Raw genomic sequence first — 17,181 nt, 5'->3', positions numbered from 1 at the left:
GTTAGAGACAGAGCTGAACATACAGCCAGACTCAAAGCAAACTGTCCATTTCCTTAACGAACAGAGCCTGCTAAAAGAGTGAAGTGCATCAAACAGTCCACAGAGTCTACTTTATAAAGAATCTCCACAGCAAATCGAACTAAAAACCAAAAGTCAGTAACATTTGTTAGTGCTCTTTGGGGGGGTTTAAACTAATTCAGCAGGGGCATGGGAACCTGGATTATAGTTTTGGGGTACGGGAGATTGAGAGTATAGAGGTCAGGAGCACAGATTTGACTTCGCAGGAGGGTGCCAGTGTTCAGGTAGGTGGTTTGAAGTGTGTCTACTTCAATGCCAGGAGTATACGAAATAAGGTAGGGGAACTGGCAGCATGGGTTGGTACCTGGGACTTCGATGTTGTGGCCATTTCAGAGACATGGATAGAGCAGGGACAGGAATGGTTGTTGCAGGTTCCGGGGTTTAGGTGTTTTAGTAAGCTCAGAGAAGGGAGCAAAAGAGGGGGAGGTGTGGCGCTGCTAGTCAAGGACAGTATTACGGTGGCGGAAAGGATGCTAGATGGAGACTCTTCTTCCGAGGTAGTATGGGCTGAGGTTAGAAACAGGAAAGGAGAGGTCACCCTGTTGGGAGTTTTCTATAGGCCACCTAATGATCCCGGCCCCGGGTCACTGTCCCGTGTGGAGTTTGCACATTCTCCCCATGTCTGCGTGGGTCTCACCCCCACAACCCCAAAAGGATGTGCAGGGTAGATGGATTGGCCACGATAAAGTGCCCCTTAATTGGTTACTCTAAATATATTTTCCAGGGTCCCAGGTTCGATTCACGGCTTGGGTCACTGTCTGTGCAGAGTCTGCACATCCTCCCCGTGTGTGCGTGGGTTTCCTCCCACATGTCCCAAAAGATGTGCAGGTTAGGTGGATTGGCCATGATAAATTGCCCTTAGTGTTGGGTGGGGTTACTGGGTTATGGGGATAGGGTGGAGGTGTGGACCTTGGGTGAGGTGCTCTTTCCAAGAGCCGGTGCAGACTCGATGGGCCGAATGGCCTCCTTCTGCACTGTAAATTCTATGATAATAGTTCGAGGGATGTAGAGGAAAGGATGGCGAAGATGATTCTGGAAAAGAGCGAAAGTAACAGGGTAGTTGTTATGGGAGACTTTAACTTTCCAAATATTGACTGGAAAAGATATAGTTCGAGTACATTAGATGGGTCGTTCTTTGTACAATGTGTGCAGGAGGGTTTCCTGACACAATATGTTGACAGGCCAACAAGAGGCGAGGCCACATTGGATTTGGTTTTGGGTAATGAACCAGGCCAGGTGTTAGATCTGGAGGTAGGTGAGCACTTTGGAAACAGTGACCATAATTCGGTGACCTTTACGTTAGTGATGGAAAGGGATAAGTATACCCCGCAGGGCAAGAGTTATAGCTGGGGGAAGGGCAATTATGATGCCATTAGACATGACTTAGGATGTGTAGGTTGGAGAAGTAGGCTGCAAGGGTTGGGCACACTGGATATGTGGAGCTTGTTCAAGGAACAGCTATTGCGTGTTCTTGATAAGTACGTACCAGTCAGGCAGGGAGGAATGGGTAGAGCAAGGGAACCGTGGTTTACCAAAGAAGTGGAATCTCTTGTTAAGAGGAAGAAGGAGGCCTATGTGAAGATGAGGCGTGAAGTTTCAGTTGGGGCGCTTGATAGTTACAAGGAAGCGAGGAAGGATCTAAAGAGAGAGCTAAGACGAGCAAGGAGGGGACATGAGAAGTCTTTGGTAGGTAGGATCAAGGAAAATCCAAAAGCTTTCTATAGGTATGTCAGGAATAAAAGAATGACTAGGGTAAGAGTAGGGCCAGTCAAGGACAGTGGTGGGAAGTTGTGTGTGGAGGCTGAGGAGATAAGCGAGATACTAAATGAATACTTTTCGTCAGTATTCACTCAGGAAAAAGATAATGTTGTGGAGGAGAATGCTGAGACCCAGGCTATTAGAATAGATGGCATTGAGGTGCGTAGGGAAGAAGTGTTGGCAATTCTGGACAAGGTGAAAATAGATAAGTCCCCGGGGCCGGATGGGATTTATCCTAGGATTCTCTGGGAAGCCAGGGAAGAGATTGCTGAGGCTTTGGCTTTGATTTTTAGGTCATCATTGGCTACAGGAATAGTGCCAGAGGACTGGAGGGTAGCAAATGTGGTCCCTTTGTTCAAGAAGGGGAGTAGAGATAACCCCGGTAACTATAGGCCGGTGAGCCTCACGTCTGTTGTGGGTAAAGTCTTGGAGAGGATTATAAAAGATACGATTTATAATCATCTAGATAGGAATAATATGATTAGGGATAGTCAGCATGGTTTTGTGAAGGGTAGGTCATACCTGACAAACCTTATCGAGTTCTTTGAGAAGGTGACTGAACAGGTAGACGAGGGTAGAGCAGTTGATGTGGTGTATATGGATTTCAGTAAAGCGTTTGATAAGGTTCCCCACGGTCGGCTATTGCAGAAAATACGGAGGCTGGGGATCGAGGGTGATTTAGAGATGTGGATCAGAAATTGGCTAGTTGAAAGAAGACAGAGGGTGGTGGTTGATGGCAAATGTTCAGAATGGAGTTCAGTTACGAGTGGCGTACCACAAGGATCTGTTCTGGGGCCGTTGCTGTTTGTCATTTTTATAAATGACCTAGAGGAGGGCACAGAAGGTTGGGTGAGTAAATTTGCAGACGACACTAAAGTCGGTGGAGTTGTAGACAGTGTGGAAGGATGTTGCAGGTTACAGAGGGACATAAATAAGCTGCAGAGCTGGGCTGAGAGGTGGCAAATGGAGTTTAATGTAGAGAAGTGTGAGGTGATTCACTTTGGAAAGAAAAACAGGAATGCGGAATATTTGGCTAATGGTAAAATTCTTGGCAGTGTGGATGAGCAGAGGGATCTTGGTGTCCATGTACATAGATCCCTGAAAGTTGCCACCCAGGTTGATAGGGTTGTGAAGAAGGCCTATGGTGTGTTGGCCTTTATTGGTAGAGGGATTGAGTTCCGGAGCCATGAGGTTATGTTGCAGCTGTACAAAACTCTGGTACGGCCGCATTTGGAGTATTGGTCCATGACCACGCAGTTCTGGTCGCCTCATTATAGGAAGGACGTGGAAGCTTTGGAACGGGTGCAGAGGAGATTTACCAGGATGTTGCCTGGTATGGAGGGAAAATCTTATGAGGAAAGGCTGATGGACTTGAGGTTGTTCTCGTTAGAGAGAAGAAGGTTAAGATGTGACTTAATAGAGGCATACAAAATGATCAGAGGGTTAGATAGGATGGACAGTGAGAGCCTTCTCCCGCGGATGGAGGTGGCTAGCACGAGGGGACATAGCCTTAAATTGAGGGGTAATAGATATAGGACAGACGTCAGAGGTAGGTTTTTTACGCAAAGAGTGGTGAGGCCGTGGAATGCCCTACCTGCAACAGTAGTGACCTCGCCAACATTGAGGGCATTTAAAAGTTTATTGGATAAGCATATGGATAATAATGGCATAGTGTAGGTTAGATGGCCTTTAGTTTTTGACTTCCCATGTCGGTGCAACATCGTGGGCCGAAGGGCTTGTACTGCGCTGTATCGTTCTATCTCCAGATAAACAGAGGGCAATTTCTTCAGCAAGTGCAGCGAGTGGATGATAGTTATATAATGAGCATAAAATCAATCTCACTCACTTAAAATGATTGGAAGGCTGATTTGCCAATCATTTCCTCTCTGTCTGGGAATAGTTGTGCAACTGCGTACAGGCAAAATACTAAGACATATTTTTACATGATCGTGCAAGCTGCCAGTGAAAATATTTATTGGCCACACTTGTACGATTGTGATGAAGGACGCAATTGTTCCAAAAAATGACAAAGTGCCATTTTGGGCGGGTTTGGTGGAGTGTTTCCAACTGGCTCTTTGGGTGAGATCTAGACCTGTATTCAACCACACTTTTGTCATTTTTGAGGCTTTGGGAGTTTCTCACCAATCAAACCCACGCTTGGAAATTTTTTCTGCAGTGGGGAACTAAACTTGCCAGCCAGACCGGCTCCTCAGAGACTGGGGTGCCAGTTGAACACAACCACTACAGGACCGTGAGGGCCCTCCTACCTTTCGGGCCATCCCCTTTCATTCCCCCACTTTCAGGCCCTCCCCCTTTCAGGACCCCCCCTTCACCCTCTCCCCCCCCAACATTAATAAGGCCCCTTTATTACCTGCCTTCACCCCCCAACCTTTCATTCACCCCCCCCCCCCTCAACTGCCCTTTCATGGACATGGCTCTCCTCAGGCCATGGCCCTTGGCAGCGCCAACCTGATGGCCTGACATTGCCAGCCTGGCCCCCATACAGTGCCCCATTACCCTGGCAATGCCTTGATGGCACCCTGGCAGAATGCTCAGGCACCAGGCAGGAGTGCCAGGGCACTGCCCTGCCCTGTCCATGACCACCCAGGAGGGGAGGCCTCACTGGTCGCAGAGACCCCCAGAATAACCATCATGCCTAGCGTTTTCTTGTAAAGACCAGTACTAATTGGCATCTGGGTGAGGCCTTGCCGGTGTGGCCAGCGATTCCCATGCTCTGTGTGCATGCAGCCTCAATCCGGCCACGCATATTTAAATGAGCCTGTAGGCTCACTCAAATATCATTACCTGGATCACGGCCAGTCATAATAATCTTTATTGTCATAAGTAGGCTTACATTATCACTGCAATGAAGTTACTGTGAAAATCCCCTAGCTGCCACGCTCTGGTGCTTGTTCGGTTACACTGTCCAAATCACCCAACAAGCACGTAAGTCGGGACTTGTGGAAGGAAATCGGAACAACCCCAAGCAGACACGGGGAGAGTGTGCAGACTCCGCACAGACAGTGCCCCAAGCGAGAATCGGACATTGGCGCTCTGAAGCAACAGTGCTAACCACTGTGCTACCGTGCCGCCCATGAGGGCATGATCAAGATCATGCTGGGTGCCACAGGTTGGGTGACTCGAGCGCAGTATTGTATCCAGCGTGAAGACTGTTTTGGGCCTCTCCTGCGATGCAATGGGATTGATGCCAAGTGCAACGCGATGGCAAAATCGCCCCGAAATCTAAAAAAAAATGACGATAAACTACTAAATTGCCATAAAACCCTGGTTACCTTTAGGGGAGGAAATTTGCTACCTTTACCTTACCATCAGGCCATTATGTGTCTCTTGGGTTACAGTAACATGGTTGATTCTCTTAACTGCCCTCTGAAATGACCAAGCAAGTCACTCAATTTGTCCAAGAAAATCTTTTGCTTCCCCACCACTTTCTGAAATTAGAGGCGCAATTCAACCTATGTCTGATTTTGGGCATGTTTAACAGGTGTTTTTTGGCAGCTGCAGCGCCAAGAAACATCCCGCTGTTCAACGGCATTTTGCCATTTCTTTTGGCCTCGGGAGTTTCTCTCTGCCGAGGCCACACTGAAAAGTAATTTCCTGCTGGCGAGGTTCAAAAGGCTCCTCCGAGATTGAGGCAACATTTTGGAAGACTGCCCCAATCCTTTCTCTCCTCCACCTCCCCCTAATCTCGGGGAGGCTCCCAGGAACACCCCCTCATCCCGTCTCCACCTGGTAAGAACCCCACCCCCAGGCCCTTGCATTGGCAACCTACCACTGTGGCTGGGTGACACTGCCAGGCTGCCAGAGCCAAGTGGCCTGAATGCCAGATGGAGTGCCAGGGTGCCGCCCTGCTCTGCCCCTGACCACCCAGAGGTCTCTAATGGCCTGAGAGACCCCCCCCCCCGCAAACGCCATTACGACTGATTCACGTTTGTCGAAACCAGAACTAAAAGGTAGCCTGGCGAGGTCTCCCAGGTGCAGCCGTTAGGGCCTGGGTGCGGGGAGAATTCCACAATCAATTTGCTCATTTAAATATACAGATCTGGATTGCGGAGGGTGGGATCCAGAGCGCGACGTCTCGCAAAGGTCTTGCGTGATTCCATTAAATCCCGCGAGGCATTTTGAGCGTTGCAAATCAGGCGAGAGGCCTTGTTGTGCCCACCAAGTTGGGCACAACAAGGCCGTTAAATCAAACCCACAGATGGGAAATAAATGCTGGACCAGCCAGCAACTCTAAGCTGTACAATTAGTGTTATGAGTAATCTTCTTGGAACTAACAACCTCCGGTACTTTAAGGCTGTTGAAAGTGCCTTATTATCCTTGCACGTGCTATTTGTTCGTATTACAAGCGGCACAAGTGTCTCTGTTTCAAAATTGCAGAATTTACAGACCTATATTATTGTCCGGTCTTTATTTTGTAAACAGCAGAACCCTAAGGTGAAAACCTTTATATCCGTGCGACTACCTGATCGGTGAAAAGAATTGATAGTTACAGAAAATGCATATTATGCACATTTGTCTTTAATGTACAAAACGTATGCCGACTTGATGGACTGCTGCCAACTGCTGTTGGAATGATAGGGTGGGGACAATTATGCTCAGGGACAAGGTGTTATCTTTCAATCTCTGCCTATCAGTAAAGCGGAGATGGCAAGCAGAATATTAGCACTTTCTCCACAATCATGTATGAGTGCAGAACTTCCTGTCCATTGTGCCACTTGTAATATGAACATATGACTCAAAACCTGCATTTTATTCTCATTTTATTTTCCAAATATCTCTTCCCCAACCTTATTTTCTTTCTTTGGGTTGAACTCCCCCACAATGAGGTTCAATTCCATGGACCTTCTGATCCTTCATTCTTTACTAGACTAAACAGTGAATTTTGCAAGACTGTTAAATCATTGCAAAAAATCAGAGCTAACTTTAAACATGTTCCCGTTTCAAATCCTACAGAGTGACCAAGAACAGGCCTGTTCTTGGGGGTGGCAGACGGCGTTGAGGCCCGGGTTTGATTCCGGCCCTGGGTCACTGTCCATGTGGGGTTTACACATCCTCCCCGTGACTCATGGGTGTTGCCCCCACAACCCGAAGTACAGGGTAGGTGGATTGGCCACGCTAAATTGCCCCTTAAAAATCAAGAAAAATTTTAATAAAGAACAAAAACTCTGGCTGATGTTTTGCTTTTTTAAAAACAAATATTGAAGTCAATCGTAGTGTCCTCAGTTTTGACCCTGATGCACATCAGTGAATCCACAACAGATTAGTAATAGATCAATCTGAATTTGCATTTCTCAATCTGACACAATAGGCGGGATTCTCCGGCCGCACTCGCATGGCAACCTGAAATTTAAGCCCGAGGTCAATGGACCATTACACGGTCCGCATCCCGCTCGTGACGATCTCGTGGCTGGCAAGGCGAAAGAATCCAGCCCAATGAGCTGAATTTTAGGGGGGTTCTTCGATAGCTCAAAGGAAGGTGCGGGGATCGAAAAATACTGGCACCAGATACTGTGTCAGCTGCAGGATGTCATTCCGTGTATCAGATATTTTGGAAGAGATAGGTTTGCGGCCCCAAGTAGGTTGCCCACCTCCATGAGGCAGGCAGGCAATTAAGTTCATCGACTTGTTAAAGGTGCATTTAGGAGGCTGAGTGGGATTTTCCAGTCGACTCCCATTTTCCCAATGTGGTTGCATTTCATCAAATTCCTGGAGGCAGCCACTCAGTGAAGGACTCGCCCACTTGAAATCGAAACTTTAACCAGTTTTCTCCTGGTGGCAGGTTTCTGACTTCTGTTTCCTCCCTTCAAACAAAAATTCAGCCCCATGTCTCTATTTTGTAATATTAACTATGTCCCGCCATCAGAAGTACCATGGGGTTAGATTTTCCACTAGCTGCCCTGATTTACAGCTGGCTTTATAGAAACCACCTAATTTTATTCTCATCAATAGCATTTTTGATTTGGAATGCCAGTTTCACATCTTGGTGAAAAAGTTGAAAATCAACCGGTGTAAGTGCCAACAGTGGAAAGTTACAGTCCTAAATTTTTAACCTCAGTAGCAAGATTATACATGTAATTTTTCCATTGAACCTGCATTGGTCCAAACTGTTGCTTCTATGAGGGAATGCATTGGCGTAGTGATATTGTCACTGGACTAGCAATCCTAGACCCAGGCGAACGACCAATGCCAATCGGATTGGCTGGCAGCTCCAGGGTGTGAACCCACTTGTCCCATGTTAATGAGCCCTGCAGATGCTTTACTCCCATGGGGGCTGGCCAGTTAGCTCAGCTGGTTTGCTGGCTTCTGTGTGGTTCAGAATTGCACCAACAGTACGAGGTTCGATCCCTCTTCCGGTTGAAGGAGAGCAGCAGCCTGTCTCCTCACCATCCCGGTAGCTTTATTGCCACGGGGCTGCTTGGTTTCATGCCAACGTGGTTTCCCTGTATTATTCAGCCCCATGTGCTTGGAACAAGAAGTTTGGAGGGAAAATACTTTTTCTTATCTATTGATAAATCAGCTGGGATAAACATTCCTTCGTACAGCGGGCAAGAGTAGCAATGTTGAGGGAAAATGGGCACCCTTGAGCTCACCTCCAAGCCACAGATTATTCCGATTTGAACACACATCTTGCTTTCTCACAGATACTGATCATGTAATTCTCAACCAAACACCACTTTGGGACCTCATCACTACAAGGATGGCAGCAGTTCAAAGACAAGGCCCAAAGGCCATCATTACAAATATGACAGTAGTTCAAGGAGAGGTTCCGTCAACACTTGGGTTGGAAGTGGGCAGTGACTGTGTGCCCATCAGTGTTTCCAAATCCTGAGAAGAAATAATGAACAAAACAAAACCTGGACAAGTTGGTCGCCCAAACTTTGAGCTGCCAAGGACTGGACCTGCTTGCATGCATACAGTGACATATTTACTCCTGGCATAAACTGAAACTGGCGTGAATGCGATGGCGAGGGTTAATGAGCTTCACTTGCCTCAATTAGGAACTAAACAGTAGGATCAATCACAGTACCTTTCCGTTTTAAAGCCTGTTTGAAGTGGCAAAATCACAATAAAGAACTTAATAAAGATGTCAATCAGCTTTTTATTAGTCCAGAGTCGAAGGGTACAGAGTGATTTTTTCACCAGGTATATCAGTTAGTATCCCCAGCCACCAATCCAGTATTAACCTTCCCCCACTGCATAAAGCAATTGTTTTTCCTACTGGACTGCGCACAGAATGAATCAATGCCTGAACAAATTTTTCCTTGAAGCAAGCATTCCCGATTAACAGCGTGTCCACCGACTGGCACAGATGGTGGAAAACTTCAGTTCGGACATGATTGTTTTTTTCCTGAAAAGTTGTTTAAGATATTACTCACTACATTGCCCCCTCACCCTCCGCCACCTATCAATTGGCTTTGTGGTGACCCCAGTTAGAGGAATCTCTTACCATTTTCCACCATTACCTAGTCACTGAGCTGGTCTTGTGAAAATTGAAGGAGCTTCATTTTGAAACCTGCTGAGGAAGGGGCTAGGACATGAATTGTAGCACAATTGCACAGTGAATTGCTGCCAAGTGTGGTGAACACATGTACTTTAAATAGAAATGTTTGGACGAAGGAAACACCTTGACTGCCTCCAGAGTGTCCTGCTGCACTTCGCCTAAGTGACTATATTAATATCTGATCGCTGCAAATAAATATAAATAATTCATGTTAAGAAGGAAACAAAACATACAAAGTAGCATCCTAAGTAATTTTGCGCGAAGTACCATAATCTTCATATTGCTCCTGGAGATACAAGAATTCAACAGAAACATCCTGCTGCGCTCCAATACTCAATCTTGTAATTTGATTTTTAGGAAAGCAATCAGTACTGCCTCAGATAGTACTATACACTGAGGTCAGCCCCTGAACCCCTGTTCGTGTCCATGTCAGGGCAACATGTTCAACTGATGTTTCCTTCCCATGAGATTAAAAAAAAAAGCTAGGCAGAATCAGCGATGTGAAGAGTCTATATTAGAAAGCGACCACAGCGCTGGAAGAGGTGGAAGCCACATCAAAGGAACAGAGAAGCCCAGTGAGTTGAGGTGGTAGGCCTCTGGCCCAATTCTGTCCCACTTCCCATTGCTATTTGAACCACTTATCTAGGCCCACAGGTATAGATTTTCCACACCACATATTGGAAGGCTGCTAATGTCTGCGAACCCAGCTTATGTCAAGGTTAAAGGGGGAGTTGGGGTGGACGGGGGAAAATATCGCTTTATTTAAGTTGTCATTCTAGCAGGATCCTTGGTTGCCAGCGAGGATGATTGATTTGCCGGATTTTATGGTACGGTTCTGTGGAAAGTTCTGTGGTTAAATAGCGAATGTTTCCTCCTGAGATAATGCAGTTGCTGAATTGAAACAGAAAGCAAGTTTATACCTGGCATGAACAGTTCTCCCGATTTACTGCCTGCAGGAGGAAGTATGCTGGGACCATTTGTCAACACACCAGAAACAGTTTGGAGGTACATTGAACAACTGGGAGCAATATTAAGTCATATGGATAAACTTTAACTCATTCAAGTTAAATCTGGATTATAAATAGCCATATTTTTCCTGTACTCTAATGTTTCCCTCCTTATTAATCTTTTTGCTATTCTTTGTTATTATTTATATTCTGTCCAATCTTCAGACCTGCCACCTACCTTTGTGCAATTATATGCTTTTTCTTTACGTTTGATACAGACTTTACCAGTTTTAATTAACCACAGGTGATGGATCCTCCCCTTGAAATTTTACTTTCCCATGGAATGCATCTATTTTGCGCATTCTGAAATATCCCTTTAAATGTCTGCCATTTTGGGGTTAAGCCCTACTTGTTCTCTATGGGGATGGACAGTATGGATGTAGTAGCAACCCACAATACTCATACATTTACACGGAGCAGGAAGGCAGCAAATATTCAAGCAGCTTACACAAGAGACAGCTACACTTGGCACAGCCATAAGTGCTCTTGGAAAATATTACGGGCCAAAGACAAGTGCGATGATCAAACAATATATATTCTGCCAGAGATGTCAAGGAAATGGTGAGCCCATAAAACAACCCATAAAACAATACATTGCAGCGTTATGGCGAGTGGCTTCCATGTGTAAATTTGGCACTAAAACTAACCTTGATGAACTGATTGAGAAAACTTCAATTATGTGAATTAGGAAATATCTCCTCATGGAGGATGAAAACTTAATTTGGAAAAAGCCATGACTGTGGAAGTCTGAATCATAGAAATGCATCTTCAGACTTAGGAGGTTGAATTTTATTGGGGTTGGGTGTGGGGGAACGGGTGTATTCCTCGGGAACTGACTGAGTTTTTAAAGAGTTTTGCCACTGTGATGATATGCTGGAGGTGACATTAATGAGGTGAGTGTGGAACTTCCGTCCTTAGGAACAGGAAGTCTCGACCTTGAGAGGTGTTTGTCAAAGGGACAGGAAGTCTTGACCTTGAATGGTGTTGTCAATCTGATTGGTTGGCAGCTCTTGGCAGTCCCAGAAGTGCCAGACTTTTGCGGGGACTTTTGACGGAGGTGAGGCTGGGGGCCTTAGGGTCAGGGGTAAGGGAGTGGATGTTCCAGTTTTGGAGGCCATGGAGGAAGGACAAAGGGTGCAATGCAAAAATGGCAAACTTAAACTATGCATCAACCTTAAGGCAGTCAACTAGCAATAATTCCAGACATGTATCACTTGCAATGATTCAAGAACTATTGTCATCATTTCATGACTCCATATCTTCATGAAGCTCCACAAGTGACAAAGCTATCTTCAGACACCACTAGCAGAGCAAAGCTAATATCTTACTGTTTGTTACTCAGGAAACTGTGCATCAGTACAACAGAAGCCCAATGGTCTAAGTTCAGCACCTAGCGCATTGCACAAGATTGTTTCTTTATTATTGTCAGCCATTGGCAGAGCACTCAGCCTACTTGACATAATCATGGAAGGGAGAAGACAGATCATGATTAGCAGTTATGAATGGCACCGACTTGACTTGCACCGACTTTGGCACTCAACAAGGAGAAATACGCATTTGCTGCATCCGAAATTGACCTTCTAGGTTGCAGAGTGATAGCAAATGGAGCAATGTTATTCATGTGCTTCCAAGTTTGTATGACATGAAAGAGTTGGAACAAAAACAGAAAATGAAGGACAATCTCAGCAGGACTGACTGAATCTGTGGAGAGAACAGGGAGCTATTGTTGCGAGTCTGGATTTGTCAAAGCTTCTCAATAGTAAATTAATATTGAACACCACAATGTTGACCTACCAAATGTGCATTATGTACAGTTTGCTGCAAGCTAACAACATCTGGACCATCAATAGTAACACAAGAGAAGGTCAAACATTTCCGCTATTCTACTGGCCATGCTCTAAATATCAGGTAACTGACACCGAAGGACTTGAGGGAGCTAAATTGGCAAACTGAATAACTTCTCATTTCTCTTGTGGCTATCACCTCAATCACACTGAAGATGGGATATATTCAAAAGGATTTTTCACGTGGAGAACTTGGAAGTACTTCAAAGCCACTGGCCCAACTGACGCTCAAAGTTAATAATAGTTGCACGAGAGATTTGAAAACATTAGTGCCACAAGCTGGGATGATATAGGTATCAACATGGAAAATTGCACAACATCAGCCGAGTCAGAGGCTGAAAGGAATCCAGTAGTTGAGGAAAGTGAAGAGCGCAAAGAGAAAAACACACCTGGTTTCAGGATTTAAAAGTGTGCGACCTTTTATCGCCTGGCCTTGTGATTTATATCTGCACCAACGATAGCGAGCATTGTTGCTGGAGAATTGGACTCTTCAACACTCATGATGTTGCAGCATTGCAAAATAACTGACCTTGTTGAGCACTTACAGCTTCACTTTTCATGGCTGACAGTTGCCATAAAGACCATGGACTGGCAGGTTAAACTGAGCTCCACATTTGCAGCTATATATTGCAACTGCACTCGATCTCAGACAACCTGCGTGCAATGCGATTTCAAGATCAGTTTCTTAATGTGTAAACAAGAAATATTCAGATGTAATTCACAATCATAATATTGCCTTATAATGCCCTCATTTTAAAACTTTCATTGTAATGTTTTTGAAATTAAATGGCGATAAATGCTTTAATCTTCTATGCATCATTTTCAAATTGCGAATGTGCTCAATGAGACTGACCACTGCCTTGTTTTTAAATGACAGCCTGATTGCCCTGTGCACATTTGCATGCAGACAGTTGTTTTTAGGACACATTTACACTTGTGTGATGTAATGAGCATCCCACATCTCAAAATTTTAGCATTTGGGTATGGGAAATTTTATTCAAAAAGATCCGACACCTTCAATGCTGTCCTACGTGCACTGGACAATGGACTAAAAAGAAACAGTTTGCTTGTAATGATAATCAAAGGAACTATTCAAGATAAGTTTACAACCTTGCTAACATGCAATGACCAGAGAAAACATTTCTTCCCAGGTCCAATTAAACAAGCCACACATTTCTGACTTTGTGTTGGCACAAGTGCAGAACACCAGTGAAAAGACGACCAAATCAAATTAAACCAAATGGCATAAATAAATCTCAGTGAAGTACCAGCACTTTGTTTTAGCTTCAAATCAGCGATAGTCTAATTCCAGATGTAAGGCAACCTTTTAAATTTCCCTTCGTTGACTTGACTCTTTTTAACGTTATTACTCAAATGTCATTCAGGTGCTGGTGACTGCAATATTTTCTTTGGCCAAGAAACAAAGTGCAAACAGCAGTCTGACTTAAGTCAGTCAGTCTTATTCTTGGAGTGATTTCCCCCTCCCTCCTGTGGGTAGCGATGAGGACTGTCAGAGGATACAGCAGGATTTAGATTGTTTGGAGACTTGGGCAGAGAGATGGCAGACTGAGTTTAATCCGGAAAAATGTGAGGTAATGCATTTTGTAAGGTCTAATGCAGGTAGGGAATATACAGTCAATGGTAGAACCCTCAAGAGTATTGAAAGTCAGAGAGATCTAGGTCCACAGGTCATTGAAAGGGGCAACACAGGTGGAGAAGTTGGTCAAGAAGGCATACAGCATGCTTGCCTTCATTGGCCAGGGCATTGAGTATAAGAATTGGCAAGTCATGTTGCAGCTGTATGGAACCTTAGTTAGGGCACACTTGGAGTATAGTGTTCAATTCTGGTCGCCACACTACCAGGAGGATGTGGATACTTTAGAGAGGGTGCAGAAGAGATTTACCAGGGTGTTGCCTGGTATGGAGGGCATTAGCTATGAGGAACGGTTGAATAAACTTGGTTTGTTCTCACTGGAACGACGGAGGTTGAGGGGCGACCTGATAGAGGTCTACAAAATTATGAGGGGCATAGAGAGAGTGGATAGTCAGAGGCTTTTCCCCAGGGTAGAGGGGTCAATTACTAGGGGGCATAGGTTTAAGGTGCGAGGGGCAAGGTATAGAGTAGATGTACGAGGCAAGTTTTTTTTACACAGAGGGTAGTGGGCGCCTGGAACTCGCTGCTGGAGGAGGTGGTGGAAGCAGGGACGATAGTGACATTTAAGGGGCACCTTGACAAATACATGAATAGGATGGGAATAGAGGGATACAGACCCAGGAAGTGTAGAAGATTGTAGTTTAGTCGGGCAGCATGGTCGGCATGGGCTTGGAGGGCCGAAGAACCTGTTCCTGTGCTGTACTTTTCTTTGTTCCTCCACAACGCTTTCAAATTTAAATCTGCAACCATTGATTCCACAGTAAAAACAAAAGAAGCAGTCTTCACCACTCTAAATCAGACCGAAGGAAAGCTCCAGTTTTCGAGAACTAATTGCAGCAACACATTTGGCCCGGGGGGAGGTGGGGGGGGGGGCGCTAAGAGAGGCAGGATGGTGGAGGGTGAAGGGGAAAGTGCAATTTAAATTTCAATCCCAGTACTATTACTATTTCACCTCTCCTGGAGAGGATTGATTTACGATATGCTCCAGTGCTGTACCAGACTGGGCTAAACATAAATGCAAATAAAATATAGCCATCGGTATTATAAATATAATCCGCAAAAATAAAGAGCACAGCAAACCTGCCAGAATTGCAATAGGCACAACAGTCTTTGGATAATCTGCAAAGCAGGGTGAAGAAAACCTTCTGTTTTCTGTAAGTACTGACTATGTAGGCCCATCAAAGAAGAAAGAGATATGTTTTCAAGTGAGATCCAGTGCCCTTTAGAACCTAATGACCGAGAAACCCCTTTGCAGACAGGAGCTCATCCAGGAAACAGATGCATAAAATCATTCAGAGTTCCTGTGTCTCCTGGGCATCCAATGATGCAGTCAATTACTGAAGCTCGAGTCACTGACCCCCAAAGAGAGGAATTCAAACAGTTCCGACTCCACGGACAAATTAGATTCAGATGCTTAATGACTAATTGGAGATCGTATTTGTTTCACAAAGAATACTGCATCGGGGGAATAATTTTTGGAACTTTGATTGCAATTTGAGCAAACATCAGTGAAAATATTTTAAAAGTGGCAATTGGATTTAAGAAGTCCAGCAATGATAATAATTCATTTATATACTGAGCTCAGAAATAGACTGTGAATTCTTCCACAGACCAACATGTACAGCATAATCATGTGACCTCACAAAGTGTGGTCAGTCACAACACTGCCAAAACCTCCGGAGGAATGACGGGGGGGGGGGGGCATAAATAATTAACACAATGAGCAGGAAACATCCCCTTTGAATTACGCAGCTATTTTGTTTTGGTGTAGTGAATACATGGCTGGTGTGGAGCAGAGAGAGATGTCATTCTCAATGTAACAGTCAATAGGTTTTGGGGGAGGTGCCATTTGTTTTCTCAACATGGAGTGAAATTGGTTGCCATGAGAATAATTAGTACACCAGGTACATTGGGTGAAATTCTCCCATCGTGAGACCATGGGCGCGATTCTCCGCTCCCCACGTCGGTTGGGAGAATCGTGGGAGGGCCGGACGACTCGCGACACGCCCCCCCGGCACCCCCCGCGATTCCCCCACCCCGCTCGGATGAATCGCTGCTCGCCGTTTTTCACAGCGACCAGTGATTCTCCAGCCCTAATGGGCCGAGCGGCCTGCCGTTCCCGACCGGTTCACGACGGCGGCAACCATACCTGGTCGCTGCCGTCGTGAACATGGGCGGCAAATGCTCGTTTGAGGCATGTGGGGGGCGGAAAGGGGAGTGAGCACCACGGCCGTGCTCGGGAGGGGACTGGCCCGCGATCGGTGCCCACCGATCGTCGGGCCGGCGTCTCCAAGCAACGCACTCTTTCCCCTCCGCTGCACCGCAAGATCAAGCCGCCACGTCTTGTGGGGCAGCGGAGGGGAAGGTAGTAACCGCTCATGCGCGGGTTGGAGCCGTCAGCCGTCGTGACGTCAGCCGCGCATGCGCGGGTTGGAGCCGGCCAACCTGTGCATGCGCGGCTGACGTCACTTAGGCGCCGCTGTCGCGTCATTCTCGGCAAGCGTCAAGGCCCGGCGGCCGAGAGTTACGGAGCGCCGCTCCTAGCCCCCCGGGTGGGGGTGACTAAGGTGCGAGGAGCGGCCTCCGAGGCCGTCGTGAAACTCGGCAGGGTTCACGACGGCCTTCCCAATTCCGCGTGGGAGCGGAGAATTCCGCCCTAAGTGTCGAAGCCGGAGTGAAAATGTGTTTCACTCCGGCGTCGGAAGCTGCTCCTCGCCCCCTATTCTCCCACTCCCAGGGGGCTAGGAGCAGCGCCGCGTCAATTAAGCGCGCTGGGCCTTGGCGCCGCATAAATTACGTGGCCGGCGGCGTGTAAATTACATCACCCACGCATGCGCAGGTTGGCCGGCGCCAACCCGCGCATGCGCAGTAGCCGTCCTCCCCGCGGGTGCCCTGCAAGACATAGAGGATTGATCCAGCCAATATCAGGGTGATTTAAAGTTCCACTCTGAGGTAAAACTGAAACAAGACTTCAAGGTAAAACTTCACACACTTATCAGGGAGTTTTTTGTGCAAAGTCTGATCAGCACTTAGGACTGGGTGACTATCCTACTTTAAGAGTGATAGAGTGAAGAATAATGCACATCAAATTTCCAGTGGGATGTTCCTGCTCAATCATTGTAGTTTTGACAGGGAGATGCGGAAAATCCCATGGAAATAGCCTACCCACCTGTCTGCCATTTTTCTGCTGCTCAATGTTACAGCTGACATGAGGGAGATAATCTATGAAAATGTACATGAAAATCCCCAGGAGAAATTTAAGAGGCAAATTAATGAAATGGTGCAGGGGACTGCAGGCTTTTGTTCTGGGCAGCTCAA

The 17,181-nt window shown here is 46.1% G+C and overlaps 1 protein-coding gene across 4 annotated transcripts in view; it reads right to left on the bottom strand.

Annotated features, from left to right (window-relative positions):
- Positions 1-17,181, bottom strand: part of ppp2r3a (protein phosphatase 2, regulatory subunit B'', alpha) — a 468,043-nt gene that overhangs the window by 265,686 nt on the left and 185,176 nt on the right. Inside the window, exon 1 of one of the 4 annotated variants that reach the window (XM_038815674.1) lies at positions 14,944-15,073. The exons of the other annotated variants lie outside the window; for them this stretch is intronic. The gene's annotated coding sequence lies outside the window, so the exon portion shown is untranslated. Of the gene's footprint in view, positions 1-14,943; positions 15,074-17,181 lie in introns of those variants that run through there. 4 annotated transcript variants of the gene reach the window in all.

Source organism: Scyliorhinus canicula, chromosome 13, assembly GCF_902713615.1.
Source record: "Scyliorhinus canicula chromosome 13, sScyCan1.1, whole genome shotgun sequence".
Lineage (NCBI taxonomy): Eukaryota > Metazoa > Chordata > Chondrichthyes > Carcharhiniformes > Scyliorhinidae > Scyliorhinus > Scyliorhinus canicula.
The sequence above is the reverse complement of the archived record's forward strand: the minus strand, read 5'-3'. Positions and strand labels throughout refer to the sequence as shown.